Source organism: Podarcis cretensis (genome assembly GCF_951804945.1).
Source record: "Podarcis cretensis genome assembly, chromosome: 7".
Lineage (NCBI taxonomy): Eukaryota > Metazoa > Chordata > Lepidosauria > Squamata > Lacertidae > Podarcis > Podarcis cretensis.
The window spans coordinates 71,144,174-71,162,773 of NC_137176.1; the positions used below are offsets into that span (position 1 = coordinate 71,144,174).

The 18,600-nt window shown below is 41.6% G+C and overlaps 1 long non-coding RNA gene across 3 annotated transcripts in view; it reads right to left on the bottom strand.

Moving 5' to 3' along the window:
* LOC307220788 overlaps positions 1 to 18,600 on the bottom strand; it is an 88,764-nt gene that overhangs the window by 66,427 nt on the left and 3,737 nt on the right. The window contains exon 3 of one of the 3 annotated variants that reach the window (XR_013841092.1): positions 13,794 to 13,974. This is a non-coding gene — a long non-coding RNA (uncharacterized lncRNA). Of the gene's footprint in view, positions 1 to 13,586; positions 13,975 to 15,691; positions 15,811 to 18,600 lie in introns of those variants that run through there. The other 2 variants (XR_013841093.1, XR_013841094.1) reach the window with 2 other exon arrangements.

Consider the following 18,600-nt stretch of genomic DNA (forward strand, 5'->3'; position numbering starts at 1 on the left):
TTGAAATACACTCATGTTTCTAGCACTGCATTCCTAAGCACTCTGAGTAGTAGGCAGTAAGCCTTAGTGAATACAGTGGAGCTTACCTCTGAGTAAACATTTATGTACTTTGTTAGTACAAATGGAACAAATGGGTACAAGTTAATATTGGTTTAAGTCATTCTGCCAAACACTTACCTTGCCACCATTTTAATCTATGGCAAGGACTGCATAATTTCACCTATCTGTTTGCATTTTACATTCTTCCCAGGCACTGGGGGATAGGAACTCTTTCAGAACAAGTCAAAGGAGAATTCTGGAAAACGCCTCATGACTCTTCTGTACCTTATCAGTATATGGCATGGAAGTAACAGTGTCTGTAGGACAGCTCAGCTGTGCTTCTGACTCAGTACACTAAACTGGAAGCATTGAAGGAAAAGGCAGGCATATCTCACAAGGAGTCTGACAGGAACTTATGAAAAACAAACAAGTTCTGTTTCTAAAACTTGGTTATTGAAAAAAATGCAACTTTGTGACTGCTGAAATCCTAACCCCACTAACCTGGGAGTAGGCCACACTGCGTAAACATAGGATTGAAACCGTACCTGCCTTTTGAATTTTTTGTCTAAGGAACCTTACAATTAGCTTTCCAGTGTTTTAAATGTTATTCTTTTTCAGGTTCAGTGATAGACTGATGACCAAACTTGATGTTACATGGGAGCCATGGGCATAGCGGAGGAAGAACTGGGAAGGTGGAGAGTTTGTTAGCATTTCCCCCTTCTGTCCTTAATTTACTTGAAATCACCCAAGCAGCTTTTCCATTCATGTTGGGACACAAGCAGCTAAGGAAGTGGGATTTTGAGCAGAAAATGTCAGGAAGCGAAAGGGTTAAGTAGATTTTTTTCATTCTCTCCACTACTTTTCATTCTTTAAAAAAAAATGTCAGCAGGCTAATGCATGCAGCTCCTATTCTTACACCTAGGTTAGCCCACACAATATATTCTGCTACTTAGCATAAGCAACATGGTCTTCTTGACAGATCACATGCTAGACTGTTGCCAGTATTTACAGAACTGACAACAGGAGAGAAAGGGACTTGAGAACAAGCATGTGTTATAACCTCCCAGTGTGGTAGCTTTGGGTCATCTTAGTACAACAGTGAGAAGACATTGGTACACACTGTACCGTATTAAACATCCCACATGGAGCTTGAAACACTTACATAATGAAATAAAAGATCAAAAAGAGAACAGTGTTTTGAAAGGTTTGATAATTTGTAAAACAGAGTGTATATTTATGTAACACAAGGAATAATAACAGGATTACAAAACGCCCGTCTTGCATTAAAAGTATGAAATTGGGATTGTTTCTTACATTCCAGGACTAATTTGGGCTGCAAAATGGGAAATATCCCTCCATTTCTGATGTTCAAGTGTGTGTGCCTTGCTTTTGTGTCAAAAAATATGGCATCATCCATGCACAAGAGGGAACTATCAGCTGTCTTGGAGGGAGACTCAGTGTTAGCAAAAGTACAAAAAAACAAACCCTTAAGGGGAAACCCTGGAGTGGGGTTGAAACCCTGAGAACTGAGTGTGCTCAATGGCAAAAGAATGCTGACAATTTTTTTATTTTATTTTTTGGCGCGGGGAACGGCATGGCCTATTGTGGAGTGCATAGCTGGCTGATCAGAACTCAATAGAAACACTCCACGCTACACATTTCAAAGACACAGAGTTAACCTCTTAGAATTATACCTTTGTAGTAAATGAGGACATAGAGTAGCCCGTATGAACTACTGTCTATGCTACAATCTTTTTGTGGAGGGTGGGGAGTAGAATATACTGCTGACAAATCACAACTATTTTAGAATGCTTGTTTTCTGTAGGCAGCTTTCAGTTCATCACAGGGAGGGAAGGGGGGGGGGGACCTAAAGGAGCCAGGTCATGCAGACTGCAAGCCTACCAATCATTATTATTCAGAAGTAAGCCCCTTTGATCTCAATTTGACTTGTCCCAGATCAGTAGGTATAGAAGACTGCAGCCTATGCTTCAGGGTGTTTGAGCCATGGATTGCATGTGCTTCAGCTAGCCAGTTATCCATCCACTTCTCCCGACTGCTAGCTCAAGCCCTGACAGGGGTGCCAACTTGAATAAAATATGGGGGGAGCAGGTAAGCCCCACCATGCATAAGTGGAAACATGACACAGTGCACACACACCATTTGAATGGCAATGCTCATCAACTGGGGGGGGGGAATCAAATATTAAATTGGGGGACAGCGGCGAAGGGACTTCAACCCCTAGGAGTTGGCTCCTGAAAACACCCTAACAATGCAAGTTGTCTTGCTGCAACAAATCATGTTGTAAGGGGGCAGATTCCCCTTGGTTAAAAGTCCTTAAACAGAGGCTGGATGGCCACCAATCTGGGGTGCTGTTGTTGTTTCCAACACTGGCAGGTGGTTGGACTAGATCCTCTCCAACTCTAGGATTATAGGATTCTAGTATGAGCAAAATAATATGTGCCAAACAGTTTTAATCCTCTGCAATTATGAACTGGCTATTAATACCCTGCTTTTTCAGACCACACTCAGACAATGTTTAACAAGAAAAGTTGTGTTACAGGCAAATGCATTTAAAGTTTCTCTACCTGCAATGGAGGGCCTTTCCATAGAGAAACGGCAGAATGAAGGTTGCATTTATACATATATAGGTACCAACCGAAATAATTTGATACAAACTTCAAGGTATAATTAAGGTTGTTACCCATTATAGGTTACACAGATTTTTACCTCTAGGTCATAAATATGAATCTGGGAAGGACACAAGAGGTATAACATCATTATAATTTGATAACCTCTGTGACGTAGAAAATTAACTAATTATCTCATCAGTGCTCAGTAAAAAAATAAAAATAAATTATTACCTGTCTTTTCAAAACCGTCTGTTGTCAAGTGGGATACTATCTGCCATATATTGTCCTCTCCTCTCTTGGCAGGCAAATCAGTTCCCCCACCCTCTCCCAAAAAACTTACAGTGGTACCTCGGGTTACATATGCTTCAGGTTACATACGCTTCAGGTTACAGACTCCGCTAACCCAGAAATATTGCTTCAGGTTAAGAACTTTGCTTCAGGATGAGAACAGAAATCGTGCTCCTGCGGCACGGCGGCAGCAGGAGGCCCCATTAGATAAAGTGGTGCTCCAGGTTAAGAACAGTTTCAGGTTAAGTATGGACCTCCAGAACGAATTAAGTACTTAACCCGAGGTACCACTGTATATTGAATGTATCAAGTACTAATCCTTTTGGACACAATATTTTCTAATAGTAAGGTCCTATCCTGGAGTTATGCAAAGTGTTTATGCTGGCATTGCACCACATTTACACCAGTTAACACACATCCTGTTTCATTTTCAATAATTACCTACTTTTGTTTTATTTATTTATTCTTTCTTTCTTAAGTACTTTAGCGGCTGCCAATCTTATGTTGTGTCAGTTTGTTTCTTTGAAGTATATAATGTTTTGACAGCTGTGGTATTTTTTCCTTTCTTTTTGTTTTAACATTTAATAAAGATTAATTAAAAAATACACCACCTGCATAACCCCCTACCCTGGTGGCACAATGCAAGTACAAAGAAAAAAAGCCTGCGCATATTTGCAGATATCACGGGGCTTAGTTTAGATCCTGGGCTTGCTCAGGAGTTGGTCCCACCCTCCGATGATGCTATAAGATTAAACCACAAAAGAGATGCTATAAAAACACTTTCATTAGAGTCAGTAGAGAACCCCTGAGATCTGCCAACTTCCATTCCATCTGATCCCACAGCCATGTCAGGTAAACAATTCTGAAGCTGGATACTAAATCCCAGTTTCTTATCCACACAAACGTTCGAAACACAGTTCAAGCAGAAAACTTTTTTGAGCGAGAGAGAGAGAGAGAGCGCCAAGGTGTATATGTAAACTTAATTATACTCATATCATATATCTCTATGACTGGAGTGTTGTCTTCTTTGAGATTCACAGTAAGTGTCACTGATCAAAATTGTTTGCACAATGCTCACTTCAGCACCATGTCAGAAGATAATATTCCAGATAACTGACCTGGAATCATAGAACCATAAAATTGTAGAGTTGGAAGGGACCACGAGAGTCATCTAGTCTAACCCCCTGCAATGCAGAAATATTTTGCCCAATGTGGGGCTCATAGCAGAGCCTCTGCAAGGGAAATCAAGCTATCATGGTTACCACTGCTCACTGGAAAGCAAACGATTACTCCTAAACTGCTTTGTGCTGGTGAAGTCCAACACAACGCCAATGGGAAAACTTGTGTCAACATAGTTATATTGCCACATCAGTGGGAGGCTGCTGCTTCGTAACCCTTATGCAGACAGGTGTGGTCTATTAACATTTTGAGAAATTTTCTTCTGCATGAAACAAAAGCAGCTGTTTTCTACCCTTTAGAGGAACAGAGAAAGCAAATCATGTAGATCTTCCACAGCAACTTGAATCCTACAAGTACAAAGTTATCTCAGGCATTAGTGCCCTGGGGAGTAATACTATCTATAAACACTGTAGATGTTGTTTGGACTCAGAAGGTAGTAAAGATCTCCGTTAGATTACAAGTCTGCTTAGAAGAAGCCAAGGATCAATGGGACAGCATTAGTTCTACTGTTTATTTATTTGGCAGGCATGCTAACTTATTTACTACAAAGGCATCATTCATTCTAAGAAGTTAACTAATTTCTCTGCCTTTAGCAAATCTAATATGCTATAAACCAAGACAAATTTATAATTGTTAAGGGTTGTGTTGAAACAATTTCCCCCCAGGATAATCCCAAACATAAAATTTGAAGAAAGCTGGTCCTTTAAATAAAGAACTTTGAAGACAGTAGCACCACAGTCCTGTGCATACTTAATTAAGAGTGAGCCCCATTGGACATAGTGGGACTTATGACGGAGAGCCATTGTGGTGTGGTGGTTAAGAGCGGTAGTCTCGTAATCTGGGGAACCGGGTTCGCGTCTCCGCTTCTCCACATGCAGCTGCTGGGTGACCTTGGGCCAGTCACACTTCTCTGAAGTCTCTCAGCCCCACTCACCTCACAGAGTGTTTGTTGTGGGGGAGGAAGGGAAAGGAGAATGTTAGCTGCTTTGAGACTTCTTAAAGGGAGTGAAAGGTGGGATATCAAATCCAAACTACTCCTCCTCCTCCTCTTCTTCTTCTTCTTCTTCTTCTTCTTCTCCTCCTCCTCCTCCTCCTCAATTACATTGATTCTAACATATTGTCATATGCCTCTCCTGCTGTGCTATTTGTTCCATGTTGTTTTTTATTATCATTCATTATTACTTCTTATTCTTTCTTCTTGTCATGGTATTTGATGCTTGCCTTTCTTACTGCATCGTTAGGAAAGTATGAGTTTACTCGCTGATGTTTTGGTTTTTCATTTCCTGGATTTGTTGCATGGCTTGTATCTCCAGCAGAAACAGTGCAAACCCTGCTCTAGTTGGGAAACAGGTCACCGCGTGGGTCAGATCTGTATAGAGATACATCCATTTCCCTATAGACTTGAGGAACCAGGGATGTGATACTACGGCCGGGTGGCAGGAAGAGGGAAGAATGAACATGCTGGACAAATCTTGAGTGGAGGGAGGAGACTGGTGTTGTAATGGATGGAGGCATTAATATGTTATTTAACTGCAATAAGGAAACAATATAGTGGCCTACTTCAGATAATTGTTGCAAAAGCAACAAAGAGCCTTGTGGTACCTTTAAAAAGAATGCCGCATGTATTGTGGTGCATGTTTTCATGTTCTAGATTCCACTTAATCAGTTGCATCTGATAAAGTGGACTCAGGCCAGGAAAGTGCCCTGTAGCAAGTTGCAACTCCTGGCTGCAGCCATACCCAGGCAGCAGACCTCCAGTGCAAGGGACATCTGAGACAGGCACATATGCACTCACTCTATGATAAGAAAAGCTTTCCTTGAGTAAAAAGGGGCTGTGAAAATGACACATGCTTTTAGGGCAGCTGCATAACTCTTTTGCTGCTTTTTGTTTTGTTTTTGCCAAGGAACAGGAAGAGTCTTTAAATCTCCCAGTCCAGAGTGCCGTAATCAGAAAGCCGCCTGCCAACCATGCTTCTCACACACACACACCCCCACCCCCTTTAAGACATACAAAGATCCCTGGCCTGGATTAAGTGAAGAGATTGTTCAGGTTGGAGGCAGGCCAGCCGTGTGAGTGGATGTATAGTGGTACCACTGATTACAAACTTGTTCCGGTGGTCCATTCTTAACCTGAAACCGTTCTTAACCTGAGGTACCACTTTAGCTAATGGGGCCTTCTGCTGCTGCCGCACTGTCGCCACACGATTTCTGTTCTCATCCTGAGGTAAAGTTCTTAACCCGAGGTACTACTGGGTTGGCGGAGTCTGTAACCCGAGGTACCACTGTAATATGCTGGTCTGTGTACTTTCCCTCACTTCCACAGGCTCTTGGGGAGTACATGAAGCCTTGGAAGCAGGAGATGGGAGAAGGACTGAATCCAAAGGTCCGGAGTCTAGAAGAAAAGGTTGCCACCATAAAAAATTGTAGAGCAATGGCAGCAGGTAGGAAAGGCTTCATGCACTTGATTAGCCCTGAGGCTACACTATTGGTGTATACTCTAATAAATGTGTTAGTTTTTGCTGCAGAAGACTAACATGGCTACTCTTTTGGAAATAGGATTGCTATGACAGTATAACTCACTAAAGATGAGGGGTGGCCAGCGTGGAGTTCTCCAAATGTTTTTGGGCTACAACTTCCACCATCCCTGGTCGTTGTATTGGGGGCTTATGGAAGTTGGAATTGAGTAACATCTGGAGGGCACCATGTTAATTCCCCTGCTATAGATTGTAAACTGATGGAGTTGCAATCTTAGGAGCCAACTCCTAGGGCCCGTGGGGGCTTTGGCCCCCCACAATAAAATATTTGAGGGGGCTGGGCCACCACAAAATTGATGGGCATTCCCATTCAAATGGTGTGTGTGCACTTCATCATGTGACCAATTATGTGGGGTGGTACTTACCTGGGCCCCCACAATATTTTATTCAAGATGGCACCCCTGGTTACAATGTAGCTCATAACAGTTAACTGAAAGATGGATTTATTTATTTCTTAGTAATGTGATGCCTTCTTGCTTCCTGCCTGATTTGTACTGTAGAAGAACAAGCCAAGCTCTTAGACGTATTTCTGAAGGACACCACCACTATAGATGCCAGCTGAGAACCAGAGATCATGCCTTTCCCTTTAATTTCAAAATACAGTGAATTACAATACACTACTGTGCTTCCTAATCCACCAATCCCCACACCCAAGTGCTGTAGTATGCAGGACTTGAGTTTTGGTTCACTACAGGCAGAAAAGGAAGGTGGGCAAAGGTGGGGTATTGACATAGGTGGTGGAGGGGGAACATCTTCTCTTGCTACTCCATTGTTTTAAAGGGACAGGTATGGTCTCTGGAACTGACAGTAGCCCTTAGCTATCACATAATTCTTCTGTACATTTTGCCCATAATGTCACAAGACTAAGGCCACCTGTGCTCATGAATTTGCTTTGTTGCTTTGCTCATGAGCTCAGATGGAAACACTTAAAAACAACAACACCCAGTTGTTTATTTTATTTTTTCAATTACTTACTGATGGCTTACTGCGCGGTTGTACAAGTATAAGGCGATTACATAATTCGATCTGCAGAAGGCAAGAATTCAACATGTAATTAGTTTCCAGCTGGAAGCCAGACAAACATATTTTTAAACGGAATAATTTTATGTGTACATTTTATTAAGTGCCAACATGAAACACCCTCTGGTTGCAGTAATTTTTACTGTAATTCTTCTTGTTGCTACATGTTAAAGCTAGCTATCTTTTGGCTATATTAATGTGACTTTCACATTAAGTCAGACTAGCTTTCACACTAGCTTTTTCCTCTGGAATTGATACCATTTTTTCACCCAATTAATCCAGAGAATGCAGAAAGCCTTGCACCATTGCATTCCTCTGTTTTATCAATTGTCCTCTCCCACTGCTGTTTTTAAGTGCTCAGTTTTAGTAGTTTGTTTTTTTGCAGCTCCATCCTTGCAAGTACAGATTGGCATAGTGGTTTCCCCCGACCCTGCTCTCCTGTTTCCATTTTTATTGTTACCTGCTTGCACCTTTGTCATTACATTTCCTGCTCATTCATTAGCATTTATTTTTAATTCGTATTTTAAGCAGAAGTGCAACATTTCCTCTCTCTAAATGTATTAAAGTGAACATAAACATTAAACTTTGAGGGGTACTTCACTAGGATCATCAGTTACTATATATATTGAAAGATGAAGTTACCTTTGAAATAGAGCTTGCCCACCTCTATGGGTTTTCCCCTTCAAGGTGAAACCAGAGAGGTGGGTTGAATCTGTTCTACGTTGCAATTTTAGTGAGGCATAACTATGAGACCTAGGGACGCAGGTGGCGCTGTGGGTTAAAGCCTCAGCGCCTAGGGCTTGCCGATCGAAAGGTCGGCGGTTCGAATCCCTGCGGTGGGGTGCGCTCCCGCTGCTCGGTCCCAGCGCCTGCCAACCTAGCAGTTCGAAAGCACCTCCGGGTGCAAGTAGATAAATAGGGACCGCTTACCAGCGGGAAGGTAAACGGCGTTTCCGTGTGCGGCTCTGGCTCTGGCTCTGGCCAGAGCAGCGATGTCACGCTGGCCACGTGACCCGGAAGTGTCTCCGGACAGCGCTGGCCCCTGGCCTCTTAAGTGAGATGGGCGCACAACCCCAGAGTCTGTCAAGACTGGCCCGTATGGGCAGGGGTACCTTTACCTTTACCTTAACTATGAGACCTAACTATACGAACTGAGAATGTGAAGACTCACAAGGATCCTTGACAATGCTGAAGGACTGTATAGCAAATGCACAGAGGCACCTTTACAGACAAATCAACAGAGGGATAGGTTCCCTGCAGATATGAAGTTTGAAAATTACTGCTTTAATGTTGTTTAGAATGGCTGAGAAATTTTTTTTCAATAATAGCTGCTGATTTATAGTGTCTTGCATTTAGAATTATCATACTGATGTACTGGGAAAAGATGAATGTTAGAAAAAGATTGAGTTTGCCTGGTTGGGTAGCTTGGCATCAGTTCTTAAGACATTTGAAATTAAGGCAGTGTACACACTTATCCATCTAGAGTGCAAAGGAATGGTTTATCAAAATGCAGAATTGTTCATATAGTCAGCCTCTAAAACACATCCATAATACAGCCTACACAAACTTTAACTCCTCTATGCAGGGAGGCGGTGCTTTAAAGGTCTGATATATACGCAGCCCTCCTTAATGAACTGCTTTCAATCTATATGTATTCTAGATCTTGCCATCAACAAAGGTGAGTGTAGTTACATGGTATCTGTTTGAAAATCATCCTGTTGATGAGGTTTTCCATGCCTTTCCCATTCACTCCAACACAATAATTGCAGTTGTGGGATATAACTTCAATAATTGCAGTTGTGTGATCTAACTTCAATAATTGCAATAACTGTGTAGATCTGGTAGAAGAACCAAGACCTCCATGTGTACTGAATGTAGACTATAAAAATGTGTGCACACAGACAAAAAGTGATCAGACGATGGTAAGCAATGATTTTCCATGCCAGAGGCACCCAATGCAAGACAGCTTTTTCACCAAGAACCATAGAAACAAATACAGGATATGGTGGTGCCTTGTAGTGACTTGGCCATGTCAAAATTCAATGCAATTGTGTGAATCAGCAATTCAGTTATAGTACAAAATGTCATTAGTTGAAAAATTGATCCCGAAGCTGCCCGTGGCAATGAAAAAGTAATGCAATACACAACAATTCTGTTAGGAGAGGGGAAAGGATTAATAATAAATTTATAAGGGACAGTTCAGATATCAGAAAACAGCTGTCATCAAAACAAATGACTCCAAATACAGCCTACCAGATTTCTCCCACAATGTTTTCGTTGGAATCCGGTTTCAGTAGACGTTTATGTTGCCACTTCCTCGGTTACTGATTTGCGTGTCCTTTTTCTTAGGTGCCCAGTCTTGTGCAAAAACAGATTTTTGTGGCAGGTAGTAAAGTGGATGAGGTAGTATTAGGTTTATTTGTGAACATATATGTGAGGAAATATCCTTATGCTAAGAGTCCTGAACATATTTATTGAAAGGGAAACCCACAGAATCAGAAGGTGTTTACAGTGGTACCTCTGGTTATGAACTTAATTTGTTCCGGAGGTCCGTTCTTAACCTGAGGCACCACTGTAGCTAATGGGGCCTCCCGCTGCCGCCGTGTCGCTGCTGCACGATTTCTGTTCTCATCCTGAGGTAAAGTTCTTAACCTGACGCACTACTTCCGGGATAGCGGAGTCTGTAACCCAAGGTGTTTGTAACCTGAGGTACAACTGTACTTCTAAGCAAATTGGTCAGAGCAGAGGAAAAGACAGGGACTCCGTCCTAACTATTCCACATACAGAAGCTGACCAAATCGGCAGTTGACCCTTATGTCAGCGCTGGTGATGGGGCAGGTTCCCCCACTAAACTTGAGACCTGTAGGCTAGCTTAGGGCATGCAAGGAAGACCACTACCAATTCTGCCATTGCAGCCACTTCCCCCCTAACCTGTTCCTGAATCTGCTGCCTGATGCTTGCTGTGCCTAAGGGAAGGGACGACCTTGAAACATATTGCGGAAAGTGTTTTTTCTTTCTGCACAACCCTATATATGTCTGCTCAAAAGTAAGTCACACTGAGTTTACAACAAAGCTTACTCCCCAGTGAATGGATATAGGATTGCTGCTCTGTAATCTTGTTGCCTGAGGATTTCTGCATAAACAATGGATCAGCTCAAACACACAGCATTCTTGAGAGACTCCATCTGACTAGCCATTCATTGCAGATCATATTTTAGGAATTATCTGGGCAGAATAGAATGTCCTTCCAGGCATGTGCTGCTTTGAAACTTTAGTCTGCTTATGTCATTTGAAACCCTGTTTGGCCCCGGTTGAAAAAGGAGCCGGATCCCACAGCTGCTGTGTCTGTATTGGTATTCTTTAAGAATGGAATTCGCCAGGATCGAAAGTGGAATCTCTAGGGCTGTATTCCCCTTTGTATGAATTCATTCATCACCATGTATTTAAAAAACGTAAATAATGCCAAATGGTCGGTTGCCTACAAAAACCAGGATTATGGGCTACCAAGCTCAGGTTGTTTTAAATACCTAAACTTAGGGAGGATTGGTGAAACAGTTCCAAGATATTTGCCTTTGACTGCTACAATTCAAACTACGCACATAGTTCCCATTACTGCCTTGAGCAGAGATGGAAAACAGCAGCAGCAGTGCTTATACAACCACAGGCCAACTTGGAACAAGGAAGGTTTCCACTCTTTGGCAGAGACTTTAATTTCTACAGAGTGTATGGAAATATGTGTCAGGGTCAAATATGAAAGAAAACTGCCCCCCTCCCAGTCTCTGATCTGGAAAGCCTCTCCTGTGGTGCAGCTGGGTGCTTTTTACATCTTGGACTTAATGGTCTTTCTTACAGAGATCTCCAGTCGCAAAGCACCTAATTGACACAATTAACATTTCTCCTCTTTCCTCCACCACCACCCATTCCATAATTTACCACTGCCTCTACCTTCATGATACGTTCAAACAAAATGGAACAGCAACAACAGTCAATCCTGTTTTCTTTTTAAAGGACTTCACAGTGTGCAGTTTTAAGCAAGGTTAAATCATAGCACCATCATGACCACAAGGAATAAAAATGAGTTTGCTTCCGCTGCCCAAATGCTGAACATATTTACTTGGGAATAAGCAATATTTTGTGAAGGAAAATATTTTAAAAGCAAAATTAATAAAATGAGCATCTGTAACTACAGCATATGCATGCACAGCTAACTGCCCCCTGGCTATAACATGGTTGTGTGTTTTTTTTCATGGGGTGCTGCAGCAAGCAGTATCAACACTGGAAGCCTGTGGCATGTTTGTGTCAGCCAGAGTGCGAATGCAGAATCTGTTTGCCATTGCCCTCACATTTCACTCTCTGGGTGGTCATTTGAGGGCCTCTTGGGTTGTGGGGCTTGGACTTCAGGTCCCAGGTCCAACGTTAGCTGCCATACTAGGCTGTTCCTCTAACATGTGGGAACTTTCAGTAGCTGCTCAGTGGTGAGAGAAACGTACTCTTTATCTTTTCAGAGTCACTTCATCTGTCCTTACCTGATACACTTTACAGCAGAATCCTGACAAGGTAAAGTCCCTTGCCTAATTCTCTGTGTGTTTCTGCCAGGGACAGGCAGGGCTCTGAAGAGTGTGGAAGCAGGGGACCAGGGGACTGACCCAGGAGAGGGGGGACAGCGATTTATGGGGGTTAGCACCACCCACAAGGCAGGAGGCAGGATGGTCAGAGCAGTCCAAGACAGAGGGAGGCATGCAGGGTGTGAGGGATGGGCCAGTTAGAGCAGCTATGGCTTCCATGTAGGAGACACTGATTATCTAGAGCCATTTTGATCTTGTTTTAAGCTTAGCTATGGGACAGAGATAGCTTTGGTCCCCTTGGTGGTTGACCTATGCTGAGAACTAGACATCACTAGCTCTCTTTGAGAATGGAGAAGGGAATTTTTCCACTTGAGGTGAGAGCACAGGTTCATTAATATTTTTATCTACTGGCTTAAAGCCTGTTGGTTCAGGTTCCTTAAACTGTGTCTGGAAAAGCAAGTTTCTGGTGATGTGTGTAAAGAGGTTGTTGGCGGCAAGAAACAGTTTTGCACAATCCAATCTTTTAATTTTTTGGAATGCTATTTCTGTAGAAAAACTTGCCAACTGTGAAAACAGAAATGAAGGGCCCTACACATTTTATGTTCAATGTGATTTGGCAATAGTAGCTAATCTTAAACTGACTTATTTGGTTCTATAAGATGAAAGTCTAATCACAGTAATAAAAATAATCTTTCAGAAACAGATAAGATTCCCTTTCAGAAACATGTTTACACTATTTGGAAACCCATGACAGCTATCACAAGTATTAGATGGTTTACTCCTTGTGGAACTAAGCTGTTGTATTTGTGGAAGCTATAATTATCTTATATAATTCTGTTAATTTTCTTAAAAAATACAAAACAATAAAGTTTTAGGATAACCCTCCCTCCCCGCTCCATCCTAAGAAAAGTATAGTGTGTTTATAAATTTATTATACGAAGCATGGGCATTGCAAGTGAAGGCACCTAAACTTAACATCTATGCCATGTAAGCATGCAGTGAACACATTCTATGGTCTCACATATCATGCTCCCTCACGACTTGGACTCCATGAGGCCACGCTTTTCCTTAGACTTTTAGTCCCAATCCTCCTCTTCTCAGGGTTCTCCTGATGCATTGTGAACAGGTGAGTTAGATGCATGGGTGTAGCCGGGGTGGCCAAGACCAATAAAAAATACTTAACTGAAGTTCTGCCCCCCCCCCATATAAAGCCTGGCCCTACCAACATAAATCCTGGATATGCCCATGATTAGATGTTTATTATCTTGTTTGTATGCTTGTTTTATATGGTTGCTTTCAGATGTATTGACACTGTTTATTATGTTTCAAAGTCCATTAGAGCAAGACCTTTATTCAGAAAACTGAAATGTCACAAAATAGGACGCCAGCTTTCAAGTTCTCCAACCCGTTTATCAAGCTATATCATAGGTCACCAGTCTGGGGAGGGGCATGGGCACATTTGCAAATAATAAAAACTTTTGCAGGCACCTTGTACTCATGGCAACACACACACACACACACACACACACAGCGTGCACTGCAACCCTTCCAAATTGTTTCTCCTCCATTGTAATTAGATTTCAAAGAAGTCTCCTATTGTAGTCAAGGAAGCCTTCTACATAACTAACCAGGGAACAAAGTTTCGTTCTGCTGCTTGATACTAGAAGTCTTGATCCTGCAACAGAAGTGCTGGATCTCTCCAAGGCCTGAGACTGTCCCCTAAAAGGAAAAAAAAAAGCCATTACTTGTCAGTGGCATTTTGAAAGGTTGTCCAGGTTGTCTAACCTGAGCGAGGCTTTTTCCTCTGTATCTATGATGATTTATTATTATGCTTGCAGCTAACAACAGTATAGAGATGGGCAGAATGTGCAGATCATATCTTGATTGGATGCTGACAAGCCAGGCTCCAAACTAAACTAAGAAAGGTCATGTAGCATTTACAGAATTTGGAAGAAACCTAAGAGGAAGTACTTTGTATATGGAGGAAAGGTCAAGGGAACAATGGTGAGTATATTCAAGCCGGACAACTTGTGGTATTAGTAAAATAGGTTAAAGTTTATGGCTTTGTTCCACATTCACCCAGAAACTTATAAGGCCATTTTATGCAGGTACCACACCATTCATGTAGTGAGGCATCTAATCATAAGCCTGCATTTTTATCAAAGCTTATATTTTTTGATCAGGGCCTGTATCTTAAAAAGCTTAAAGATTTTCAAATGTTCATGCCAGGCAGAAGAGCAGCTGCCTAAGAACCTTGGCAAAATGTTTTTCTCCTAGACAAGGGGGCCCCCTGATTTATAGCAGAAAACAATTCTCAAAGTCGTAAAAAGGGAATTACAGGCTGACAGCCAAGGTTACACTGACCCTACAAATTAAGGGTTGATAAATAGTAAAATGAGCCATATCTTCTTCCTAAGGTTAAAAAGGTCAAGAGCAGTGAAAAAAGCAACTGGTCTGGCTGGCAGAAAGAGAGAATTTTTGGGAAGTCTTTTCTAAAGCTGTTTCTTTCTTAAACTAAGATCCTTTTAAGATTTCTTTTCCTTTTAAAAGGTTATTTATGTATTAAATATATTAGCTTAAATATAATTATGCAAAGGATTTAAGAAATGCTAGATTCTTATTTCATATAGTTGTAAGAGTTGTAACTATCCTGAAATTAAGTCAGCCATCAGCCCAGCCTCCTGCCAGACAGGAGACGCCATCGAGCACTCCTGATATATGGTTGTCAGGCCTTTTGTTTAGAAACCTTCAAATGAAGGAGATCTCTCAATGTTGATGTGAACTCAAAATCCTTGACATATGTTTAAGATAAAAATTTGAGATTAAACCATCTGTTTTGGAAGGCAATAGGGCAAGGAGGGCAAGAGGTGAGCTGGTAATTAAGATTCCTTGTTGAGACACATGTAAGATATATTACTACTTATTTGTCATTTATAGATAGCTCTTTGTGTCCCATAAAAGGGCAAAAGGAAATGGGTGTATCTTTTGTGATTGGTTCTAGCAAACAGCCAATAGGAATTTCAACCAGGCTGATTGGACAGAGGCAGCCACAGGAGGAGAAAGGGAGCTGGATTAAGGAAATATAAGTGCTGGCCAGAATGGCAGGAAGGCAGGCCAGAGCTTGGTAACCATATACCACTGTGCCTCATATTTATTTGTCTGACAAATAAATTTTAATTTCTCTATTGCTGCGTTGAATATTTCATTCCAGCTAAGCGTTAACCACAAGCAGGGTGCTACAGTAGCAGCTATAATATGTAGTCGGAGAAATAATAAAAGAGTACTGTGAGGTCATTTATCAATTTTTGCAAGCACAGGAGATGGAAAAATTCTTGCATAAGGATAAAGGGGAAAGCAAAATGTAAGTAAGTGAGAACAATGTGACATTAGTTCCAGTTGTGTCAAATGAAGACAAGGCTTTGAAGAAGACCTTCCTGGACAACAGATAGCAGGACAGTCTCTTTTTTTCCATTGGTGAAACTTGCGTTGGAGAGACTAGAAAAGATCCAAGACTTGCTTCCACTTGAAGACTGGAAAACTGGCCACCTTCCTTTACTGAAATTGTAAAGTTATGTTGCAGTAAACTACCTGTGGTCAATAATTACGTCCCCTGTGGTGATTAAAGCCATGTGGGTGTTTGTTTTGAATTGTCTGCTAAAATTGCACTGCCCTTGTAATCAATAAAACTGATTTATACCTTTCCCTTTTGTGGTCTGGATTTCTTTTCCTGATCACAGTCTGTATAACCCTGGTAAACCTTCACAGTAATCTGTGTCAATGCCTACGATCTTCTTTGTTTCTGTAAATTTACATATTTCTAAATTTTGATTTCACACTTAGTTGTGCTTAAGAGTAGATTTGTTAAACATTAAACTCACAAGTCCCATTGATTTCAGTGGCTCTGTTCCATGCCTGATGGTTGCTGCAATCCTAATTCCATGTGCCTGGATCCAGCCCCACTGGAATCATTAGGACTTAACTTTTGAGTAGACATGGTGGGGACTGCAAGCTACGGTAAGTCTGCCTCCAGTGCAATATCTGCTGTATTCGAGATTTTTTTGGCAAATAAAATAAATACTGTTTGTGAAGTCAGTATATGGCTATGTTAGGTGTGAATGATGCCATTATTAGCTGCACAACATACAATGAAAACTGGAAATATCATTGTGAAATAAACAGCAGTTCACCGTTCCAAAACTCTAAAGTCTAGAACTGCTTATTATGAAGTCACCATCTGTCTTAAGCCTGCCATCATTCTATCAAACCTTGTGTCATCATCAACAGAATCCCTGAAAGTAAGCAACTTTCTAAGAGCTAAAGTTTTAGATAGTAACTGAATTTGTCAATAGAGCAGCTTGCAAAAGGTACGAAAGAATATTTTCACAGCTAATCTACAAATTGTTAAGAATGAGCCCCCCACTTATAACTTCCAGCAGCCCCCTTTTCTAATTATATATACAATTTAAAATATATAATTAAAAAAAAATGTGTGGCTTTCAAAAAGAGAAATTTAAATAAGTCTCTACAACTAACAGGATCCCTAGGTGTGTTCTCCCTCACGAAGTTGCCAGTGGGCAAACAGGCCGTGAGTAGCCGTTTCTTCCACACAGGATCATCCCCTTTCTAGTTGAAATATGTGTGAAGGAAGTTAATCAGAAGCTGGTAAATACCAAAGTATAACGAAGGAAAATTGACTCACATATATACCGGTAATAACACTGTTGCTTGATCTATATGTACAGTGGTACCTCGCAAGACGAATGCCTCGTAAGATGAAAAACTTGCAAAACGAAAGAGTTTTTCGTTTTTTGAGTTGCTTCGCAAGACGGATTTCCCTATGGGCTTGCTTCGCAAGACGAAAACGTCTTGCAAGTTTGTTTCCTTTGTCTTGCAAGTTTTTTCCTTTTTCTTAAAACCGTGCATTCACTTCGAGGAGCAACTCATAGCACGCGGTGTGGTAGCCTTTTTTGAGGTTTTTGAAGACTTTGGTGATTTTTGAAGCTTTTCCAAAGTCCGTGTTTCGCAAGACGAAAAAATCGCAAGGCGAAAAAACTTGTGGAATGAATTAATTTCGTCTTGCGAGGCACCACTGTAATATTTATTTTACCCTTGACCATTCTATAACACATACAAAATCACTTAGGTCTCTCACACATACACCCCAAACACACACAGCTGGTGCAATTGGACACAAATACAGAACCTAGGCACTCCAAATGTTGTTAAGACTCCTGGTCCCATCAGCCTCAGCCACGCTGCCATCAAAGGCACTGGGCAGAACCAGGAAAAGGTGGCAGCCCCCTTTTTCTTTTTCTTTTTCTTTTACAGGAAGACACCTATAGAGAATGGGTAGAGTCCTTTTGACTTGATTAGGCATGCATTGTTGCAAGGCAATACTCATAATCACCACTACTTTAGGGTTGTTGTATTTTGAGGAGCAAAAAGGACGCATTTGCTGGTGCCTGGGGAGGGGAGGGGTGTGTGAGCAGGAGTTGGCGTGTACCAAGGCATGCTGTGGGCAGGGCACACGCCGGAGCAACATTGGAGGGTGCCAGGGAGGGATGCAGCAAAATTTGTGCATGCAAAATGGGGGGGGGAGAGACATGTAAATATAAAGAAATCTGCCTCCCCCTCTCTGGGGTGTCCGTGGGGTGGTGGGAAGGCATACAAAATAATTAACTAAAAAGCCCAGGAAAAGCAATGAAGCAAAATGGTGGCTTTTTATGTAGAAGGAAGAGAAATAGAGGGAGGGAGGGAAGGAGAGAGAGAGGAGGATAGGAGAAAATGAAAAGGAGAGAGAGAGAGAGAAGAAGAAGAGGAGAGCGGTTTGGTACCAAAGGAAAAAAAAAAATCAAAAAATCCGCCAGGACAGAAATCTTTCCCCTGAAAAAGAGGGCATGTCCTGGAAAAAGAGGACGTATAGCAAGCCTACTTGGCCAATGCTTCTGAAGTGAGTGATGATGATCTAACCTCTGCTTGACCCCTGTAAGATAGTCATAATCACGGATGTTCAGGATTATTTGTAAAGATAATGATGGTGTGGTTTACTTTTTATATCTCTGATGTGGTAGCCTATTGGGTTTAGGAAACGACTCCTTCCCTTGTATATAAGCTAAAGTTACCAGACTTTTTTCACTGAATCTGGGGACACTTTTCAACTTCAGTGGATTTTGTATGGGGACTAGTTTGTAAATCCAGGGACTGTCCCCGGGAAACGGGGACATCTGGTAACCTTAATATAAGCTATTAATTAAATCCACTTGCTTAAAAACTGCTACCTGCAGAAATTAGATGTTGGGTGACATTGGATGTTGGGCACCAAATAAAATTCTGCTTACTTAACAG